We start from the raw sequence: 21,737 nt of genomic DNA, 5'->3' as shown, positions 1-21,737 counted from the left end.
AAAAGCTTATCTCAATGCCCCTTCAGATAGGTGTTCTACCCTAGAGAAAGGATTTCTTGGTTAAGAGTATAATGCTCGACACTGTCACGAGCAGGAATCGAACCTGCACCTCTGTAACCTAAAGGATGGCCCAGCAAACTTCCTTTTTGATATTCATATCGCGACTTGTTAACCCGGTTCCGTAGTAAGGAGTACAGTACGTCCGGGGGAGCATTATACTGACGACCTCCAAAGAGACGGTCTTTTCTTTCCTTCCAAATAGGAGTACTGAAGACCGTGGCAGAACACTCTGTTCATCACAGCAACGAGATCAAATCAGTCTATTCACTCACGCTGAAACTCAAATAGAACCTCAAACTCCAACTGAAAGAAAAGCATTTCTCAATGCCGTATAGCTTTCACACCAACTTTTGTTGATAAATAAGACCCCACAACCCAAAATCACATCATTTTAAATCAGTATCTTTTTTAGCAATCGCTTTGAATTAGAATCTACCCATCCTCATTGATGTGAATGAGGCCCACAGAGAATGGGATGGGTTCACCTCCCCTAAGAGCACGTTCTATGGCTGGCTGGGGCCATAAAGCTTTATTATACAATCCATCATGTTACCAAAAATGGGGATAAGGATTGAATCTTGTAAGCGAGCATAGTTCTGTTTAGGCAAGAGTTTTGACTTTCTCAAAAAGTCTAGATCTGGGGAAGGTGATAGCAGAATTCGAGCAATTCCGTCGAAGAAGTGCTTCCACACCCTACCACTCTTGGATGTTTGAGTGGTAATGAGACTGGGAATCCAATCCTTTCTCTTTATATAAAGAAGATTTGCAAAAATAGGAAGATCTACCCAATTCATTAATTAAGATAGCACCGTCAGCACAAATAACCACATGGTCCTCTGTGTTAGAGGGTTCGACAGAAAAGGTAGGTGTCGAATTCAACCCGGGGGAATCTCCATATTCTATAACTAAGCGTAGTGGTAAAAAGTTGTATCTACCTGCTGATATTCATTTTGTAATCCAAGAAGCTCAACTTCCGAGAGATCATAGTCATCGCCATAATTGTGCTTAAAGACGGAGTCAACATCATTGAGTTTCAATACCAAACTATAAAGAAAGAGAACATTTTTTATCATCATCCATTGTTCTATTAATAGAGTAACATCTATTTGTTTGATGTAAGACTAATCTATCTGATATGAACCAAGAGACATCAAGAGTCATTCAAGCTAGACATGATCGATCTTGCTTGTGGAGTGATTCAAATCTCAATCAAGTGTTCTTGCCTTGAGATATTCGATCAACAAGGTAATCCGAATCTTATTCCCCTTGTATTGATTCCTTATCATATCACTATCTATCATTAGTGGATTCATTCTTAGTTGATTGATTCCTCATTTCTTTCTTCTATAATTCAATCAATATAAACACCATGTGGCGAAACAGACTCGGTAAGCGCAAGAACTAGGATTATTGTGCCTATCATTCATATGTTTTTTGATTAAACACTGGCTTTGGATTTATTTGGAGAGGATCAAAGGTGTTAAAGGGTAAGTCAGATCTCCCTAACTGTTTGATTGAGTGTCTCCCCGCATGGGCAAAGGCTACTAACAGATGGGTGGCGCACACTTTAGACTGATATGTATCAGAGATCACTTGATTTAAGAATTTGCAGTCTGGGCTTGTCCAAGCAAATGGATGCTTATTTAGTGGCACGGGGGTAAGATAGACCCATAGGGTAAACCAAAAGATGATAGAAAGAACGAGAATGAAGCATAGGTCTCTGTCTCTGATATACGCATAGTTTAATGCGTTAGTTCAAGCTCTGTATTCTCTCCTTTTTCCGGAATACATCAGCTAGCCCAATCTTCTTATTCAATCTACCTGATAGTGGTAACCGATCACCATCGATTTTGATAGGAAAGCAATTACCATCGATTTAGCCCGAAAAGTGATTCTTAGCTGTCAAAGGTTGCCAAGGTGCAATAAATAGTATATTCAACCTTGTTTCATCATTGAAATTGTATACAAAAGAATTGTTCCCCGAGGGATTTGCCTGAATCACAGACATTCATAGCTTTTTCTTATAGTCTGGACAATGCAAGAAATCTCTCATTTTCATGAGACTTGTCCCATTTCCACTCAATTTATACCAGAGTGGATGACTCGAATAACTCGTAGCATGATGTCGTATCTCTTCTGAGATGTCAATTTCCAAAACAATGTATGAATAATAGAATCCAAAATGCAAATAGAATCGAATTAGATTTTGCATTTTCTTCTTTCTCAAAAATCACTAAGTTACAAAGTGACTCATCTCCCTCCCTGAGTTTGCTCAAAGGACTGATCCCGAATATGTAAAGAAACCATTCAAACAAGACCCACCCAAAATTGTATAACCAAAACGACTCCGAGAATACTCTTTCTTATAAAAATCGTGGTGGCAGATTACCTGTTATTACTAATAAGGATGCCATCAGACCTAAACTAACAGCCTGCAGCTCGGGGCCACTAGCATTAATTGTTTGTTATCTCAGAAAAAGGAAACTGATGCTTAAAGGTTGAGAGTACCAATGCTGAAACGTCGTTAGGTGTAACTAATCCAAAACCTTGAAAAAGGGGGCTCTATACCAGATCACATGGGTCTTTGTTAAAGATGGGGTTCCGAATTGGCAGTTTATACTGGTTGCCTGGTACAACGTTATACCATACAGAACAAGCAAGACCAAAGATGGTCACAACAAAGATACGAAATTCTTGTTATAATGAAAGATTACATCAATCACTTGACTAGGAAGAATTGAATTGAAACCCAATGACGGAGGACCCAACACCGTAGTAGTTTGAAAATCAGTGATACCAAAAAGTTCTTGACTTAAAGAAGCAACCGTATCTAAGGTTAAAGGAGATAAGTCAAAACAATGGTCAAGATAATTCTCTTGATCTGGTAATCGATAATGAAATTCAAGTCGTTTTTTATACTCCAGGAATGAGGGTTCATGCAAGATGTGAGGAATTCTGGGAATTGAACAAATTGGATTTTGAAAAAAATAATTAATTAGCTATACTGCAGGCTTGTAATAGAACTTCGATAACTAGTAGAGCACAACCCATTCCTCGTGGTTGAGCTATCCACTGATTTGAAAACCAATGGCCTTTCTTCGTCGAAGTTTTTATGAAAAAAAGTTTGCACTCCTTCGATCATGGAACCCAAATATGGGATTTTAGGAAATTGACGGCTCATAATTATCTTTGCCTTACTTATTCATATTCATTTTGTGAAAAAATCAACTACCATGAGCGGTCTTTGTTCTAAAATTGTATCAACAAAGATACTCCATCCAAAGACAATTAACTACCATGAGCGGTCTTTGTTCTAAAATTGTATCAACAAAGATACTCCATCCAAAGACATACTGCAAGAGAACGGGCATAGATGAGAGGTCATCCTAGGATTTCCATTAAGTCATTTCATTTGTCTGTCTAGAAACGCAAAGTAGTGTGTTTTCATCTACGGTCTGATTTTGCTTTGTTTGGTGGAGATCTACTCCTATGCGTTCTGTCTTTCTTTTCTTTGTTGTGTTTGCATGTATGGTCAAACCCCTAGTGTCAAATGTTTAGTTTACTACTTGATGCTATCAATGATAATATGTTTACGCATAATGGCTTGCTTTGACGAATCTTCTGAGGCTGAATCGATCGGGAACGACCCTTGCAGACATGCTACGTCTCGACAAAGAGGATGGAAAGAAATTGATAGATGCCTGATCTTTCGTTTTGTGCTTTTCAGAAGAGGGATCGAGATGCTATGTCTAATCTTCCTTCCCCTTTTTTAGTTAGAGTCTCTATTGAGTCAAATAATCTCTTTTTCTCGCTCGATAGGGAAAGCTAGTCTTCTTACCTAAGACGGACATCCCTTTCTTTTCTCCGATCAGGGAATGCGCTGCTCAGAGGCAATCAATTCAATTTATTCTGAGAAAAAGGAACCCAAATAGAATAGACCAAGATCCAATTGAAGAAATGATTCGATACTCTTACTCTTTTGCTTCTACTAGATGAATTTAGACTCATTAGATTTTCTTCCAATTCAAAAGCTGCAAACTCTTCCCCATGAGACAACCCCATTCGAACATCCAGCGAATGAAGATAAACGTTCATTCTAATTCTATTCCGACATATTGAATTCCCCTTTACCGATCTATCTAAGCTACAAGGTGTCTCTATTCCCGTTACGAGGAAATAACTCTATTCAACAATAGAATTGCAACCATTCCCTTACCGAATCCCAACAAAGGATCCCTATATTGAGATCACAACTTCCTCTTCCTCTGCTGATTGCTTTGCCAAGCCTCTTTGATATGAACCAAGAGACATCAATCATACAATGTACTTCAATGAAGATCTGAAGAAAATATTGTTGAAATTATCAAAAGATGTTTCAATTCATGCCATATTGAAGAAGAATGAAGTTTGATTGTTACAAATTTTGGGTGGGTTACAGTTTAGAGTAATTTAGAGTTATTGTATTTTAAGACATTTTATTTACTTTAGGTTACATTTACATAATGGCTAATTATGGTCATTAAGTATGAATGTTACAACTTTTGGATGCCTTTAATAGTTTCATTTAGTTTCATTTTGAGGCTATATAAAGCCATGTATGTTGTATTTGTAGGTAGACTTGGAAAATATAGTAAAAGAAGCATTTGTGTTTTCTTTAGCCAATGGCTAAGTTTCTTTGCAATTCTATATAGTTTAGGTTGCATGTAGAATCATTCAAGCTCGACATGATCAATCTTGCTTGTGGAGTGATTCGAATCTCAAACAAGTGTTTGAGATATTTGATCAACAAGAATTATTTAAGATGAAACTATTAAGGCTAAATATAACCTCAACGATGAAACTATTAAAGGTATTCCAAGAGTTGTAACATTCATACTTTATGGTCATAATTAACCATTATGTAATTGTAACCTAAAGTAAATTAAAAGTCTTAAAATACAATAATGAAATACAATTACTCTAAATTGTAACCCGCCCAAGATTTATTACCATCAAACTTCATTCCTCTTCAATGTGGCATGAATTGCTTGATAATTTTGACAACATTTTCTTCACATCTTCATTGAAGTATATTGTATGATTGATGTCTCTTGGTTCATATCAGGAACCTTCTTTCACTCTTCTCCCTCTTGGTCTCACAATTCCTGAGCCTTCGCCCTACGGGTCTCATAGCTTTCGCTCCCTCACCGATAGATATTACCTTCCCTTATTGAACTCGGGTTGAACTCCTGAACCCCTATTCCCTTCGCTACTTCATGAAATCCGAAAGCTCCTACTTCTTTCACTCATGAAATCCGAAAGCTCTATTCCATTGCTTGCCTACACCTTATACTCTATTTCTTGATTGAAAAAAGACTAAAGATTCATGAAAGTTCAGACTCAATGAAAGATTCTCTCCTCTCCCCTTTACTGTGTTTGAATAAATAGGAAAAGAAGCTGCATAAGAGGGAACCTATAGTGTTGAAAGATTGAAACTCAAACCGGAACCTCTTTAGATAGAGAAAGAAAGATCAGCTCAATCACCTTGACAGTCGAGTCAATTTCGATTCAATCCGGAACCAGAACCGAGAGCTACTTCACCGTCACCTCTCCCTGAAGTAAGAAAGTCAGTCCGAAAGCAAGACAAGAAAGAGGCATGATCCTGAAGTAAGGAAGTCAAGACGAAGACAAGATGAATTAGCAGACAGTCGAGTAAAGAAAAGAGAATTGAAAGACTCAAGCAAAAACCTTTGACTTCCCTATCTATTTTTGAGGTCATTGAACTCTGTAACATAGGATGGATGAGAAGAACCTTCCCCTTCACCTCGTAAACTCGGTTTGGTCGAGCTCTTTCACCCCTCTCCAACTCGGTTTCACAATTTCATTGCCTGAACCTATTGAGAATGAAAGAAGAAATGACTTAGCTTTAGCTCAGTTGCTTTACAGTCGAGTAAATTCATTCAATCCTTCTTGAACTCCGTAACCTATCCCTTCTTATCCTATACTGGCTGAATAGTAAATCAAAGAAGAAGAAACAGACAAAGAGCTACTGAACACCGATATGACCTTTTTTACAATCTTTGAAAGAAGGGAGACTCAACATTAATGAATTCGACTGAACCTCTATTTCCTGGGCTACTTCACCGGAGAAACCTCTCTTCCCTTCGCCCCTGAACAGTTAGGAAAGACTGAAGCAAGACAATTAGACTGATCCTACTTCTTGAACTATAGAACTCGGGTTGAACTATCTCTTTTATTGAACTTGGTAATAAAGAGAAAGACGAAAGATGAATGAGCGTGAACGAACTCTTTCCCTTGCCCCTGAACCGGGTACAGTTTCATTTCTTCGCCCCTGAACCAGATTTCATTTCTATTCTTTAACTGTAAAAGGGTTCCTCAAATAAAAAGCAGCTATTTTCCTCAGTCTTCTTTCTTCTCGGTCTGGCCGTGCCTTAGCTTTGGTTTTGTCTCCTTTTCCTATCCTTCTTCTTCCCTTATTTCGGGAGGTCAAGCTGCTAATGAATTTACTGTCCTCCCTGATTTCATTCAAGGGAAACACTATTCTTTCACTAACTGTAAGAAAAAACCTCCTTATTCATTCTCGTTCACTCCGTAACCTATTGCTTCATTCGACTTAACTAACTACTCTATCTAGACTTAAGTACTCTCTCTAGACTTCACTACTCACTCTCCTTATGGGTCTCTTTTCTCTTTTCAATCACTCAGCGGTAAAAGACAAAGAAAGGATAGAAGAGAATGCGGGGCTTCTTTCTTCTGCTTTCAAGACTGACGAGTTTATTTACTTACGAACTGAACGAACCTTCCTTCACTCAACTCACTGTAAAGACTGAACTAAAGATTCGTCAGCCTCAACAACTCCTTCCCCTGTCCCTAATTTCCCTCTTTCTTGAACAAGTCAATCCTCAACAGGAAGTCAATCCTCAACTAAAGATGAATTAGACTGTGAACCTATCAGCTTATCTCCTTCACCTATTCCTTCTTGAACCTATTCTATTGGTAAAGCAGCTAATGAATTTGCTCTCCTGTGAAGACGAAACGAAAGAGGATATTAGGATTTAAGGAAGGAAAGACGAAACCCCTATTCCCTGACCCTATCTTTTACAGTTCAATCCGTAACTTGAAGTTAAGAGAAGCTACTGAACCTTGTTTACAGTTCGTCAAGGGAAAGACTTAAAGCTGAATGAGACCGATGGAACTCATGAACCTCTCCAACAAGGATTTAACTATTCGAGAACGAGGGAAAGCTAGAAGAAGGTCTCAAACCCCTTATTTTAGTTCCTATTCAATTCTTCACCTCTACAACAAGGTCTCATTGGTTCTTGAGACTTACCAGGAAGTAAAGGTAAGCTCATGATCCTATCTATCCTTGAACAAGTAAAGCTGAAACGAAAGACGAAAGCAAGATTACGAAATTATCCTGAACTACTGAACCTGACCTGGAACCACTATCAGTGTGTGTCTTCGCTCCGATTCATTCATTCTTCTTAGCTACTGAACTCCGTAACCTATCCTTTCTTCTTCTTATTCCTTTACTTACAGGAAAGACTAAAAGGTAAGTAAAGACAGACTTGACAGGAGAGTTACTCCCGAACCTGATTGAACAAGGTAAGTAAAGACTACTTATTCTTTCTCTGCTCCTGCCCGCCCCTCCAAGGGTTTCACTCCCTCACCTCTATGCTCTGAGCTACTTCATTCAATCCTCAAGCTCCTACTTCTTTCCCGGAACCTTATACCCGGCAGACTCGATATTATTACTATTACCTGATTGCACAAAGAAAGATGAATGAGTCGATTTTACAGTTTTGAATAAAAGGAAAGAAAGAAAGGAGACTCCTTATGAATTATCCTTATTGAACTCAGTCTCCTTAACCTGGCTTACTCTACGACCTTCCCTGATTGAACAAGGAAAGAGGAAAGCCAGACAAGATTCAATCACCTGTCCGTCCTTTACTGTGTTAGAATAATATAGGGAGAGGAAAGACGAAACTACTTATTCATTCAATCTTCTAAAGCAAGACAAGTAACCGAAGAGAAAGCAAGACAACAAGATGAATTAATTACAGGAAAGAAGGTCAAGCTCAAGCTGCTCATTAACCTCTAGCAAGACAACAACATTTACATTCATTACATACAGGAAGGCCCAGCTAACCCAACGTGACGAGAAAGCAAGACAAACAACAACATTAGTTTAATTACAGGAAAGCAAAGGTAAGCGGAAAGCAAAGGTAAGCTCATTCACCTGACGAGCAAGCAACCAAGACAAGAACAACATGAATTACGGGAAAGAAAGGTAAACAAACTCATGAACCTAGAAAGCAAGACAAACAACAACATATGAATTACAGGCAGGCAGCGGTGGGTAGGTAAAGCCCAACACCTAGTCATGAGCAAAACAAACAACAACATTTACATTAAAGGCAGGCAGCAGTAAAGCTACTCCACTCCCCTGACGAAGACAACAACAACAAGATAATCATTACAAGCAGGAAGGGGTGGGTAAAGCCCAACGTGACGAGAAAGACAAACTACAACATTTACATTAAAGGAAGGTAAAGCAAGCGACTCCCATCTCATGACGTCTAACAATCTAACAACAAATAGAAATACAATAAAACACTATTTCTTTATATTCCCGGACCTTATACTCTATTTCTTGATTGAAAAAAGACTAATTATTGATTCATTCAAGTTCACTGTCAGACTCAACCTCAAGCTCCTACTGAACTCATTAGACTGATCCTACTTCTTGAACTCTTTTACGACGAGGTAACAGAGAATAGAAAGATTAATGATCGTGAAGATGAAAGAAGAAGAAATGAAGACGCTGCTTTTCAAGACTAAACTCCTTTCCCTTAGCTACTTCCTTCACCTATCCAACTCGTTCGTCTTCTTCCTTCCCCTCTACCTTCGTTCACTCATTCCCCTACACCTTCAAACACTCCGGAACCTATCTATCCTTCCCTTATTTATTGAGGTAAACTCAGTAAAGCTATTCCATTGCCTTCCTGAACCTATAGATTCTTGATCCAGAACCTATTCCGTAAACTCAATCACTACTGAACCTATTGATTTCTTTCTTCTTTCTCCTTAACTCCTTCTTCTTTTCCGAGATTCCCTTTCCTTATTTCCGGGGAGTAGACTAAAATCCTCCCTTTTCGAGTCGAGCTGCTTCATAGTGTTTACTTAAGTGCTGCGGAACCTTTTCTTCTTCTTCTTCTTCCTTCCCTGCTCAATCACCTATTTATTCTCGAACTGTAAACTCTTGATCTGATCTTTCTGCTTATTCGAGAACTGTAAACTCTTGATCTGATCTTTCTGCTTATTCGAGAACTGTAAACTCTTGATCTGATCTTTCTGCTTATTCGAGTGAGTCAGGAAAGCCGAAACCTTAAACCTTTGACTATCCCTTACAGGAAATGAAAGGAAAGAGAAGCGAATGAACGAACTAAACTCCGACCGTAACCTCTTTCTCTTCTTTCTCCGAAACAGGAAGGAAAGACAGAGAAGCAAATGAACAATTCCCTAAGCTACTTCTGGCCCCGATATTCCCTATTGGCCATTTTAGTCGGGTAAAACAATTCCATTGCCGGAGCTACTGAATGAAACCATGACTAGAAGTTATTGCATTAAGGAAGTCAAGAAAGAGAAGTGACATCCCCTGCACCGATATTCCCTGAACCTAGCTCCTTCCCCTGAACCCGGATTTCCCTCCTCTCCCTGATTGAACAAGGCCAAGCTCATTCACTCCTGAACACCTGTCTGTCGGTAAAGCAAGACAAGATGAGAGTGAAAACGAAAGAATTCCCTTCCCTGAGCTTCTTCACCTTTATTTATAGAATGAAAGAAGAAATGAATTAGCAGCTTTACAGGAGAGTCAATTCATGACAGAAGGAAGGAACCTGACCCGGAACAAAGAAGGGGGAGTCAATTCATTAGCTTAACTCCGTCACTCAATCACCTATTTATTCTTGAACCGTACTTGATATGAACCAAGAGACATCAATCATACAATATGCTTCAATGAAGATGTGAAGAAAATATTGTTGAAATCATCAAAAGATATTTCAATTCATTCCACATTGAAGAAGAATGAAGTTTTATGTGATAAATTTTGGGTGGATTACAATTTAGAGTTATTGTATTTCATTAATGTAGTTTAAGAGTTTTTATTTACTTTAGGTTACAATTACATAATGGCTAATTATGGTCATTAAGTATGAATGTTACAACTCTTGGAATGCCTTTAATAGTTTCATTTTGAGGCTATATAAAGCCTTATATGTTGTATTTGTAAGCAGACTTGGAAAATATAGTAAAAGAAGCATTTGTGCTTTTCTTTAGCCAATGGCTAAGTTTCTTTGCAATTCTATGTAGTTTAGGTTGCATGTAGAATCATTCAAGCTCGACATGATAAATCTTGCTTGTGGAGTGATTCGAATCTCAAACAAGTGTTCTTGCTTTGAGATATTTGATCAACAAGAATCATTCAAGCTAGACATGATCGATCTTTCTTGTGGAGTGATTCGAATCTCAGACAATGCTCTTGCCTTGAGATATTCGATCAACAAGGTAATTTGAATCTTATTCCCCTTGTATTGATTCCTTATCTTATCAGTTCCAATAGCTCAGGGAATATCGGAAAAGAAAAGGAGCGAAGCCACTCGATTGGAAAGGAGAGGAACGAAGCCACGAGAACCATAGCGAGAGGAGTGAAACAGCTCGACCGGTAGGGAGAGGAGTGAGGTCACTTCTATACAGTTCAAGAAGGATTGAAGGAGAGAAGCGGCTTTCCCTACCCTAGTTCAATGGCCTAAAAACATAGGGACGATTCAGGTTCAAAAAAAGGTTTTTGGTTGAGTCTTGAAAGCAGAAAGCAAAGAGAAAGATCTTTAGTTCAACCCTTGTTTACAGTCGAGTAAATGAATTAGCTACTGAACCTATTTACCTCGTGAAATCAGGGAAGGTAAGTCTGTTCAGGTGTAGGAGAGAAGCAGACTGATAGTTGGAGAGGTTCATGATCATTCATCTTTCTTACAGGAGGGAGAGTCAGTGTTTGAAAGGCTAAGACATAGAGGAAGTAACTGTAACCAACCCGCTTTTGAAGGCAATGGAATTGTGAGCCCGAGGTGTAGAGGCGAATAAGCGAAGCTACGAAACCTTACGGGAGAGGAGTGAAATCAGGGAGAGGTGAATGATGAGCTTGACCTTTCAGCCAGCCCAGCCGCTTTCTTTACCTTATTCAAGACAGAGTGTTTGAAGGGAAGTAGTAGTAGGTAGGAGAATGAATCTTGAGTCTTCCTTTACAGTTACATCAGGAAAAGGTGAAGGAGAGATGAAGCCACTCGAACCCATAGGCAGAGGAGTGAAATCGGGGAGAGGTTCAGGATAAAGACCTTCTTCTCACTTCTTTCTCATCCAGCTGCTTTACCTTATTACCTTGTGAAAGAGTGAAATCAATCTCCTTAATAAGGAAAGGAGTTGAGTCTTAGTTTACTTAGTTTACAGTTCATAAATAGGTGACGAATCAAGAATACCCTTTACCGAGCCGACAAGAATAGAGATAGTTCAACCAGCCAGCCAGCCCAGCCCGAGTTCAATCAAGGATCAGAGAAAGAATAGTCTTTCCCGAGTTCAATCAAGGGCAGGCAGGAGTTTGCCTCGATCAAGGGCAGGCAGGAGTTTGCCTCGAACAATCACTTCAATAGAAGAGAGAATAACGGAACAAGGCAAGGAGTTAAGGAGAATTCCTCTTTCGGCCCTTGTGAAAGACTAAGTGAAATTAGGAATAGGAATCGGAGTTTACAGTTAAAGAAGGTTCAGTCGAATGAGTCTTTCTTCTTCTTTTACTGTTCATTCATAAATAGGGAGAAGAAAAGAGTTCAAGCAAGAAGCATTGAATATGCGAGTGAAGGAGATCAAGAAGCCGAGGTGACGGTTAATAAATCAGGGAAATAGGTAATGCTAATGAATGGACTCCCCTTTCTTTACAGTTCAAGAATAACTTACACACAATAATTGATTGTAATATTGGTTCAGGAGAAAGATCTGTTAAATCAGGTTCCAGAGAAAGAATCAATCAATAGGTTTAATAGTTAAGGAGAACTCTAAAGGTAGGTTCCGGTTCTGGTTCAGTAGTTATTGATCATGCATCTTTCTTTCTTACTTACAGGCAGGCAGGATAGGAAATTAACTAGCTGCTTTACCGAGACCGAGTCTTTGAATAGGTCAACCCTTGTTTGTTTATAGGAGGAGAATCAAAGAGTGAAAGAAGGAATAGGTATAGGGAAGGGAAGTGAGTAGAGGCAAAGGAGTAAGTAGAGTAGGAGTAGGCAGAGGATCAAGATCAATTAAAGAATTCATCCTGCTTCAGTCTAAGCTTACTAGTCAAGAAGGAAAAGGTTCAGGAGTAAGTGGGCAGTAGAGAGAGGAGAAAGAGAAGGGAAAGAATCCATCAATCTTGCTTGAGTTCAGTCTTGAGTTGAGCCTTAGTTTACTGGTCAAGAAGCGAATAAATATCGTACAAGGGGGGCAGGAGTTAGTTATCTCTCTTAGGGGGGAGGGAAGGAGTTATCTTTCTTTAAGGAGCTAGCTTCTTTACTTACTCTATCCTTCTAACCCAGCCTGTTTCGTAAACTCTAATGAATAAAGAGTTGAGTTGCCAGTTCACTCTAATGAATTGAGAGTTGAGTTTTACTGCCTGCCTGTTCCTTCCAACCAAGCCTGTTCCATTCCTTCAAACCAAGCCTGTTCAATTCCTTCCAACCAAGCCTGTTCCGTTCCTTCCAACCCTGCCTGTCCCGTAAACTCTCATGCATCTTGCCGTTGAGTCTTTCAATGAAACAAAACACTTTCTCTCTCATCCAGCCTAAAAGAGTGAAAGAAAGCAAGTTCCGTAAACTTTCATTCATCTTTAGTAGAGGCTTTCCCTTGTTTACAGTCGAGTAAATGAATTAGCTGCAGCGGCTTTACCTCGGGAAATGATTTAATAGGGAGAGGTGAACAAGTGAATGAGTTCCATTCCGTCACTCTCTTTCGGCTTAGTTTACAGTTCAATCCGGGAAGGAAGGAAGAAGGTCATATCGGTTCGGGAGTGGATCATCCAACCTGCCTATTTCCCTTCTTTACTGTGAAAGAATAACTCACAATAAATAACCGCACAGCACAAGGAGTTAAGTTAAGCAAGGGCCATGAGACCGATAGGTGTAGGACCGGAGTTCAGTTCTACAACTCTTGCTTTCTTCTTGACAGGAGAGTCTCAGAGTGTTTGAAGGTCATATCGGTTAAGTCGAACGAATAAGGAGTTTCGCTTGCCCTTGGTTACTGGTCAGGCAGGGAGAGTTCCCAAAGTGAAGGAGAAGAAAGAAAAGAGAACGAGGTTACAGTTCAATCATAAATAGGAAAAGGAGCTCTGCAATGAGACTGATAGGCGAAGGAGCAGAGCAACGAGACCAATACAATAAAATAAGGGAATCTCAGCCAGCTGCTTTACCTAGTGAAAGAGTTCAATCCAATCCGGTTCATGAGGTTACAGTGAAAGAAAAGAAAACGAATGAATTTCATATGCTTTACTTACCTAGTTCAATCAGGAAAAGGTGAAGACAGGAGAAAAGAAAGAATCCATAGGCATAATAGGGTCAAGAAAAGAGAGCTACTGAATATGCTTTACCGAGTGTTTGACTAGTGTTTCCTTTGTTGGAGATGTTCATGAGTAAGTAGCTCGACTGTCAAGCAGCTAATTCTCGGCCTGTTTACCCTCATCAGGTAATAATAGAGTATAAGGTTCAGCCCCTTCTCTTATATTTTCTTAGTTTACAGTGGTTGAATAACTCACATGGAACAAGGGGTTAAGTCGAATGAATTCATCTTGCTTGAGTTGAGTCTTCTTTTATTACAGTTCAAATAGGTTCAGGGAATAGACGTGAAGGAAGTAGCTCAGGGAAGTGATATGAACCAAGAGACATCAATCATACAATATACTTAAATGAAGATGTGAAGAAAAGGTCGTCAAAATTATCAAAAGATGTTTCAATTCATGCCACATTGAAGAAGAATGAAGTTTGATTGTTATAAATTTTGGGTGGATTACAATTTAGAGTCATTGTATTTCTGATAAGATAAGGAATCAATACAAGGAGAATAAGATTCGGATTACTTTGTTGATCGAAAATCTCAAGGCAAGAATATTGTCTGAGATTCGAATCACTCCACAAGCAAGATCGATCATGTCTAGCTTGAATGATTCTTGTTGATCAAATATCTCAAACACTTGTTTGAGATTCGAATCACTCCACAAGCAAGATTGATCATGTCGAGCTTGAATGATTCTACATGCAATCTAAACTACATAGAATTGCAAAGAAACTTAGTCATTGGCTAAAGAAAAGCACAAATGCTTCTTTTACTATATTTTCCAAGTCTACTTACAAATACAACGTACATGGCTTTATATAGCCTCAAAATGAAACTATTAAAGGCATACCAAAAGTTGTAACATTCATACTTAATGACCAGAATTAGCCATTATGTAAATGTAACCTAAAGTAAATAAATAGTCTTAAAATACATTAATGAAATACAATAACTCTAAATTGTAATCCACCTAAAATTTATGACATGAAACTTCATTCTTCTTCAATGTGGCATGAATTGAAATATCTTTTGATAATTTCAACAATATTTTCTTCACATCTTCATTGAAACATATGTTATGATTGATGTCTCTTGGTTCATATCATTCTCCACTTCTTCAAGAGGATTCGTCCTCAAATCTATTTGTGAAACTTTGCTGCAAAAAATAAGTTATGGAAATACGAAGGACCTCACAACACTCTCTCACGAGTATAGACTCATCGAATTTTAGGCCACTCTTTTTACAAACGTTTACACAAATGAAGCTCTCATTCTCACCTCTCAAAATTGTAAATAGAGCAAAGATTGAATTTTGAACTCCGGGTCGATTAAAAACTAAAAAAGATAAAAATAAATAAAAATCAAACTGAGAAGAAACGCAAAGGAAACATATATCCGATCTTGAGCCTAAAGCTCTGATACCAAATGATAAGTTAAGGAATCAACTACAAGGGGAATAAGATTCGGATTACCTTGTTGATCGAATATCTCAAGGCAAGAACACTTGATTGAGATTCGAATCACTCCACAAGCAAGATCGATCATGTCTAGCTTGAATGACTCTTGTTGATCAAATATCTCAAACACTTGTTTGAGATTCGAATCACTCCACAAGCAAGATTGATCATGTCGAGCTTGAATGATTCTACATGCAATCTAAACTACATAGAATTGCAAAGAAACTTAGCCATTGGCTAAAAAAGAGCACAAATGCTTCTTTAATAATATTTTCCAAGTCTTCTTACAAATACAACATACATGGCTTTATATAGCCTCAAAATGAAACTACTAAAGGCATTCTAAGAGTTGTAACATTCATACTTAATGGCCATAATGAGCTATTATGTAAATGTAACCTAAAAAATCTTAACTCTAAATTACTCTAAATTGTAACCCACCCAAAATTTACAACAATCAAACTTCATTCTTCTTCAATGTAGCATGAGTTGAAACATCTTTTGATAATTTTGACAACCTTTTCTTAACATCTTCATTGAAGTATATTGTATGATTTATGTCTCTTGGTTCATATCAATTTCATTAATGTATTTTAAGAATTTTTATTTTTATTTGAGATGACAATTACATAATGGTTAATTATGACAATTAAGTATGAATGTTACTAACTCTTGGAATGCCCTTTAATAGTTTCAGTTTCATTTTGAGGCTATATAAAGTCATGTATGTTGTATTTGTAAGGAGGCTTGGAAAATATAGTAAAAGAAGCATTTGTGCTCTTCTTTAGCCAATGGCTAAGTTTCTTTGCAATTCTATGTAGTTTAGGTTGCATGTAGAATCATTCAAGCTCGACATGATCAATCTTGCTTGTGGAGTGATTCGAATCTCAATCAAGTGTTCTTGTCTTGAGATATTTGATCAACAAGAATCATTGAAGCTAGACATGATCGATCTTGCTTCTGGAGTGATTCGAATCTCAAACAATGTTCTTGCCTTAAGATATTCGATCAACAAGGTAATCCGATTCTTACTCCCCTTGTAGTGATTCCTTATCTTATCAGGAAGTCTCATGAGTTCAATCAGTAGGATTAGGATAATGAGTCTGACAGTTCACTCTCATTCATCTTTTGTTTCGGCTTTGTTTACCGTTCAGGGAGGGTAAATTAATTAGCTGCAGCGACCGAGCTCAGTCTGGTTCCGGTTCAGGAAAAGGAGGTTGAGTCAGTCTCCTTATTCTTTAGAAAGGTAAAGGAGCGAAAGCTGTGAGACCGAGTTTACGAGGCGAACGAGTGAAAGCGGCTCGAACCATAACGAGAGGAGTGAGGTCCAATGAATGTTTCATTCTCATTCTTCTCCCATCATTAATGTTTCATTTTCTTCTTCAAGCAATCAATTCTCTTTTCTTTTCCTTACTCTTCTCGTCAGGATAGGTTCATGAGCTGCAAGGAATTTCCTCTCCCTTGACTATCTCTTTTTCTCGGTAACATAGGTGAAGGTAAGCTAATTAAGTAGTTCAGTCTCATTCATCTTTCTTACAGGCAGGAGAGGAGCAAAGCAACGAGACCATAAATCAAATAGCTTTACCGAGTTCAATCTGTCTCATTCATTTTCTTAGTTTACCGTTCCATCAATCAAGTAGTTTCGGTTCAGGGAAAGAAGCTTGCTTCTTTTCTTACTGTTCCGGAGTTCAGGATAGATAATGAATGTTGAGTCTTGACTTCCGGTTCCGGTGAAGGAAGAAGACGAGTTGGATAGATTCAGGAAGTAGCTAAGGAAATAAAGGTTAAGGAGTTTAGTCTTTCAAAGCTGCTAATTCATTTCTTCTTGTTTCGTCTTCACTCGAATTAATCTTTCCATTCTATGTTACCCCGTAAAAGAGTGAAAGAAGGGACAGGTTGAGTCTTTCCTTCCTACCTCGATCAAGAAGGTTCAGCTTCAGTATAGGTTATGGAGCGAAAGTGGCTCGATTGTAAAGGAGAGGAGTGAGGTCTCATTAAGGAGAAAGATCCGTGAAAGAAGGTTCCTGTTCACGCTCATTCTTCTTTCGGCTTTGTTTACTGTTCGTGTTTGAAGGGTCAAGATCAAGAATAGTTCAACCAACCCGAGTTTTCAATAAATGGCCTAAAAAATAGGGAATATCATCAAAGTCTCTAAAGGGCGCGAAGCGAACATTCTTTCAGTAGTTCAGTCTCATGAATAAGGAAGACGTATTGCTCTTTTACAGTGAAGGGAGAGGGGAAGTGATAAGATAAGGAATCAACTACAAGGGGAATAAGATTTGGATTACCTTGTTGATTGAATATCTCAAGGCAAGAACACTTGATTGAGATTCGAATCACTCCACAAGCAAGATCGATCATGTCTAGCTTGAATGACTCTTGTTGATCAAATATCTCAAACACTTGTTTGAGATTCGAATCACTCCACAAGCAAGATTGATCATGTTGAGCTTGAATGATTCTACATGCAATCTAAACTACATAGAATTGCAAAGAAACTTAGCCATTGGCTAAAAAAGAGCACAAATGCTTCTTTAATAATATTTTCCAAGTCTTCTTACAAATACAACATACATGGCTTTATATAGCCTCAAAATGAAACTACTAAAGGCATTCTAAGAGTTGTAACATTCATACTTAATGGCCATAATGAGCTATTATGTAAATGTAACCTAAAGTAAATAAAATGTCTTAAAATACAATAACTCTAAATTACTCTAAATTGTAACCCACCCAAAATTTATAACCATCAAACTTCATTCCTCTTCAATGTGACATGAATTGCAACCTCTTTTGATAATTTTGACAACATTTTCTTCACATCTTCATTGAAGTATATTGTATGAATGATGTCTCTTGGTTCATATCATTCTCCACTTCTTCAAGAGGATTTGTCCTCGAATCTATTTGTGAAACTTTGCTGCAAAACATAAGATATGAAAATACAAAGGCCCTCACAACAATCTCCCATGTGTATACACTCAAGGATTTTTTTTAGGCCACTCTGTTTGCACTCATTTACACAAATGAAGCTCTCAATCTCACCTCTCAAAATTTTGAATAGAGCAAAGATTGAATTTTGAACTCTAGGTCGATTAAAATCTAAAAACTTGAAAGTAAATAAAAATCAAATTGAAAAAAAAATGCAAAGGAAACATATATCCGATCTTGAGCCTGAAGCTCTGATACCAAATGATAAGATAAGGAATCAACTACAAGGGGGGTAAGATTCGAATTACCTCGTTGATCGAATATCTCAAGGCAAGAACACTTGATTGAGATTCGAATCACTCCACAAGCAAGATCGATCATGTCTAGCTTGAATGACTCTTGTTGATCAAATATCTCAAACACTTGTTTGAGATTCGAATCACTCCACAAGCAAGATTGATCATGTCGAGCTTGAATGATTCTACATGCAATCTAAACTACATAGAATTGCAAAGAAACTTAGTCATTGGCTAAAGAAAAGCACAAATGCTTCTTTTACTATATTTTCCAAGTCTTTTTACAAATACAACATACATGGTTTTATATAGCCTCAAAATGAAACTATTAAAGGCATTCCATGAGTTGTAACATTCATACTTAATGGCCATAATGAGCCATTATGTAAATGTAACCTAAAAAATCTTAAAATACAATAACTCTAAATTACCCTAAATTGTAACCCACCCAAAATTTACAACAATCAAACTTCATTCTTCTTCAATGTAGCATGTGTTGAAACATCTTTTGATAATTTTGACAACCTTTTCTTCACATCTTCATTGAAGTATATTGTCTGATTGATGTCTCTTGGTTCATATCATTCTCCACTTCTTCAAGAGGATTCGTCCTCAAATCTATTTGTGTAACTTTGCTGCAAAAAATAAGTTATGGAAATACGAAGGACCTCACAACACTCTCTCACGAGTATACGCTCAAGGAATTTTAGGCCACTCTTTTTACACTCGTTTACACAAATGAAGCTCTCATTCTCACCTATCAAAATTTTAAATAGAGCAAATATTGAATTTTGAACTTTGGGTCGATTAAAAATTAAAAAGATAAAAATAAATAAAAATCAAATTGAGAAGAAATGCAAAGGAAACATATATCCGATCTTGAGCCTGAAGCTCTGATACCAAATGATAAGATAAGGAATCAATACAAGGGGAATAAGATTCGGATTACCTTGTTGATTGAATATCTCAAGGCAAGAACACTTGATTGAGATTCGAATCACTCCACAAGCAAGATCGATCATGTCTAGCTTGAATGATTCTACATGCAATCTAAACTACATAGAATTGCAAAGAAACTTAGCCATTGGCTAAAGAAAAGCACAACTGCTTATTTTAATATATTTTCCAAGTCTACCTTACAAATACAACATCCATGGCTTTATATAGCCTCAAAATGAAACTATTAAAGGCATTTCAAGAGTTGTAACATTCATACTTAATGACCATAATTAGCCATTATGTAAATGTAACCTAAAGTAAATAAAATGTCTTAAAATACAATAACTCTAAATTACTCTAAATTGTAACCCACCCAAAATTTATAACCATCAAACTTCATTCCTCTTCAATGTGACATGAATTGCAACCTCTTTTGATAATTTTGACAACATTTTCTTCACATCTTCATTGAAGTATATTGTATGAATGATGTCTCTTGGTTCATATCAGGAAGGAGCAGAGCAACTCGACCGGAAGGGAGAGGGGAAGGAGCGGAGCAATGAGAGAGACCTCGTTTACGAGGCCAATGAGCTTCTCATCCAGCTTACCCATTTAGAACCGAGTTGGATAGGACAGAAAGAAGATGCTTTAACCTATATTTCCCCAGTTTACTGTGAAAGAAAGAAGGAAGAAGACGCTTTCCCGAGTTCAAGAGGGGTGAAAGAGCTCGACCGAGAGGGAGAGGAATCCTCCCTCCTGTTTACCGAATGAAAGAAGGAAAAGGGAATATCGGGGTAGTAGTAAACTCTCATTCTTGTTTCTTCTTTCAAAGAAGCTGCTATAATGAATTTACTCTTTCAAACATTTACTCTTTCAAACACTGGTAAATGAGAAGTAGCTGAAATGGAATTTCTTTACCGAGTTGGAGAGGTTAAGGAAATAGAATTGCTTTACCTCCTTCCGGTCAGGGAATAATAAAGTCCGGTTAAGTCTAATTAATGTTGAATTTGAGTAGTTAAGGAGGAGAATGAATCTTGTCTCGCTTCAGTCTTTGTTTACAGCTCTAGAAAGGCTAAGACAGAGAGGAGCAAACAGACCTCCTCGTTCAATCAAAGACCTATTCTATTTACCGAGTGAAAGAATAACTCACAAGAATAGTTCGGGAGCGAAGCGAACATCCTTTCAGTAGTTCACTCTCATTAATAGGAGTAAGTAGGTTCAGGAGTGAAGCCTAGTTCAATCAGTACGAGCTTGATCTTTCCTCTCCCTGAAAACACTTACAACTCTCTTTCCTTGAGTCTACGGTTCCGCAGCTTGACCTTCTTCTTGACTTCCTGTTCCGGATTGAATGAATCAGGGCATAAAGGTTCCGGGGTACAGCCATGAGAACGAGTTGTAGAGGTGAAGGGGAAGTAGTTAAGTCGGATTCATCCCTTTTCTTACAGTTCAATCTGGTTCGTGAAGTAGTTCATGAGTTTACCTTGGGTTTGAATAAAGAAAGAGGAGCGCAACAACGAGACCGATAGGTTCAGTAGCTCTTTTTCGGTTTCTTCTTCTTTTACAGTTTCGGTAGAGTAAAAAAAAGAGTGAAATCAGGGAAAATATCCTTAAAAAAATAGGGAGAGGATAGAAAAAATCCGAAATGGTCTTTACAGGAGTTCAATCAATAGGAGCTTGATCTTTAGTCTCCCTGTTGAGTCTTGACTTGAAACACTTCCTCCCTTCTTTCTTTGTTCCTGTTCCGGAGTGCAAGGATCATTCTTGTTGAGTCTTTACTGACTGTTTCGGATCTAGAATGTTTCGTTTCGTCCTTCCGAACTCATTACCTAAAAAATGAAACCAGTCGTCTAGTATCAACTAAATAAGAAATGGTCTTTACATGATCATTCATCTTTCATTTCATTCTCCCTATAACGGTAGTAAAGTTTCATTCTTCTTTCTTGTCTGTCTTGCTTTCGGCTTTCTCTTTTACTCCTCTCCTGTAAAGGGTCCGGAGCTTCTCATCCAGCTTACCCATTTAGAATAGAACCGAGGGAAAGAAGTCGAATGAGTGAAATCAGTAGGAGAAGGAGGATCAGGAGTCTTTGTCTTTGATTTACTTACTCTCCTGACTGTAAAGCAATAGAGTATAAGGAGCGAGTGAGACCGACAGGGGCAGGCAATTCAATTGTGAAATCGAGTTGTAGAGGTGAGGGAGCGAAGCAGCTTTACCTTGTCTTTTTTGAATAAATGGGTGAAGGAGCTCTTTACTTACCTTGTTCCATCTGGGAGTTCTCGTTCAGACGCAGGAGAAAGAAGCCGACCGAGGGGAAGGGTTTCATTCAGTAGCTCAGGTTCAGGAGTAAAGGAATTTACCAAGTGGGACAGGTTCCGGAGTGAAGGAAGTAGCTCAAGGCATATATATCGTATAAGGAGCGAAGTGAAT

General features: G+C 38.0%; 1 pseudogene; it reads left to right on the top strand.

The window, feature by feature from the left end:
* The window catches only part of LOC147789981 (uncharacterized), a 30,994-nt pseudogene extending 10,911 nt beyond the window's left edge, over nt 1–20,083 (top strand).
* The last annotated feature ends 1,654 nt before the right edge of the window (nt 20,084–21,737 follow it).

This window comes from Cucurbita pepo, chromosome 12 (genome assembly GCF_057944985.1).
Source record: "Cucurbita pepo subsp. pepo isolate OVF chromosome 12, ASM5794498v1, whole genome shotgun sequence".
Lineage (NCBI taxonomy): Eukaryota > Viridiplantae > Streptophyta > Magnoliopsida > Cucurbitales > Cucurbitaceae > Cucurbita > Cucurbita pepo.
The sequence above is the reverse complement of the archived record's forward strand: the minus strand, read 5'-3'. Positions and strand labels throughout refer to the sequence as shown.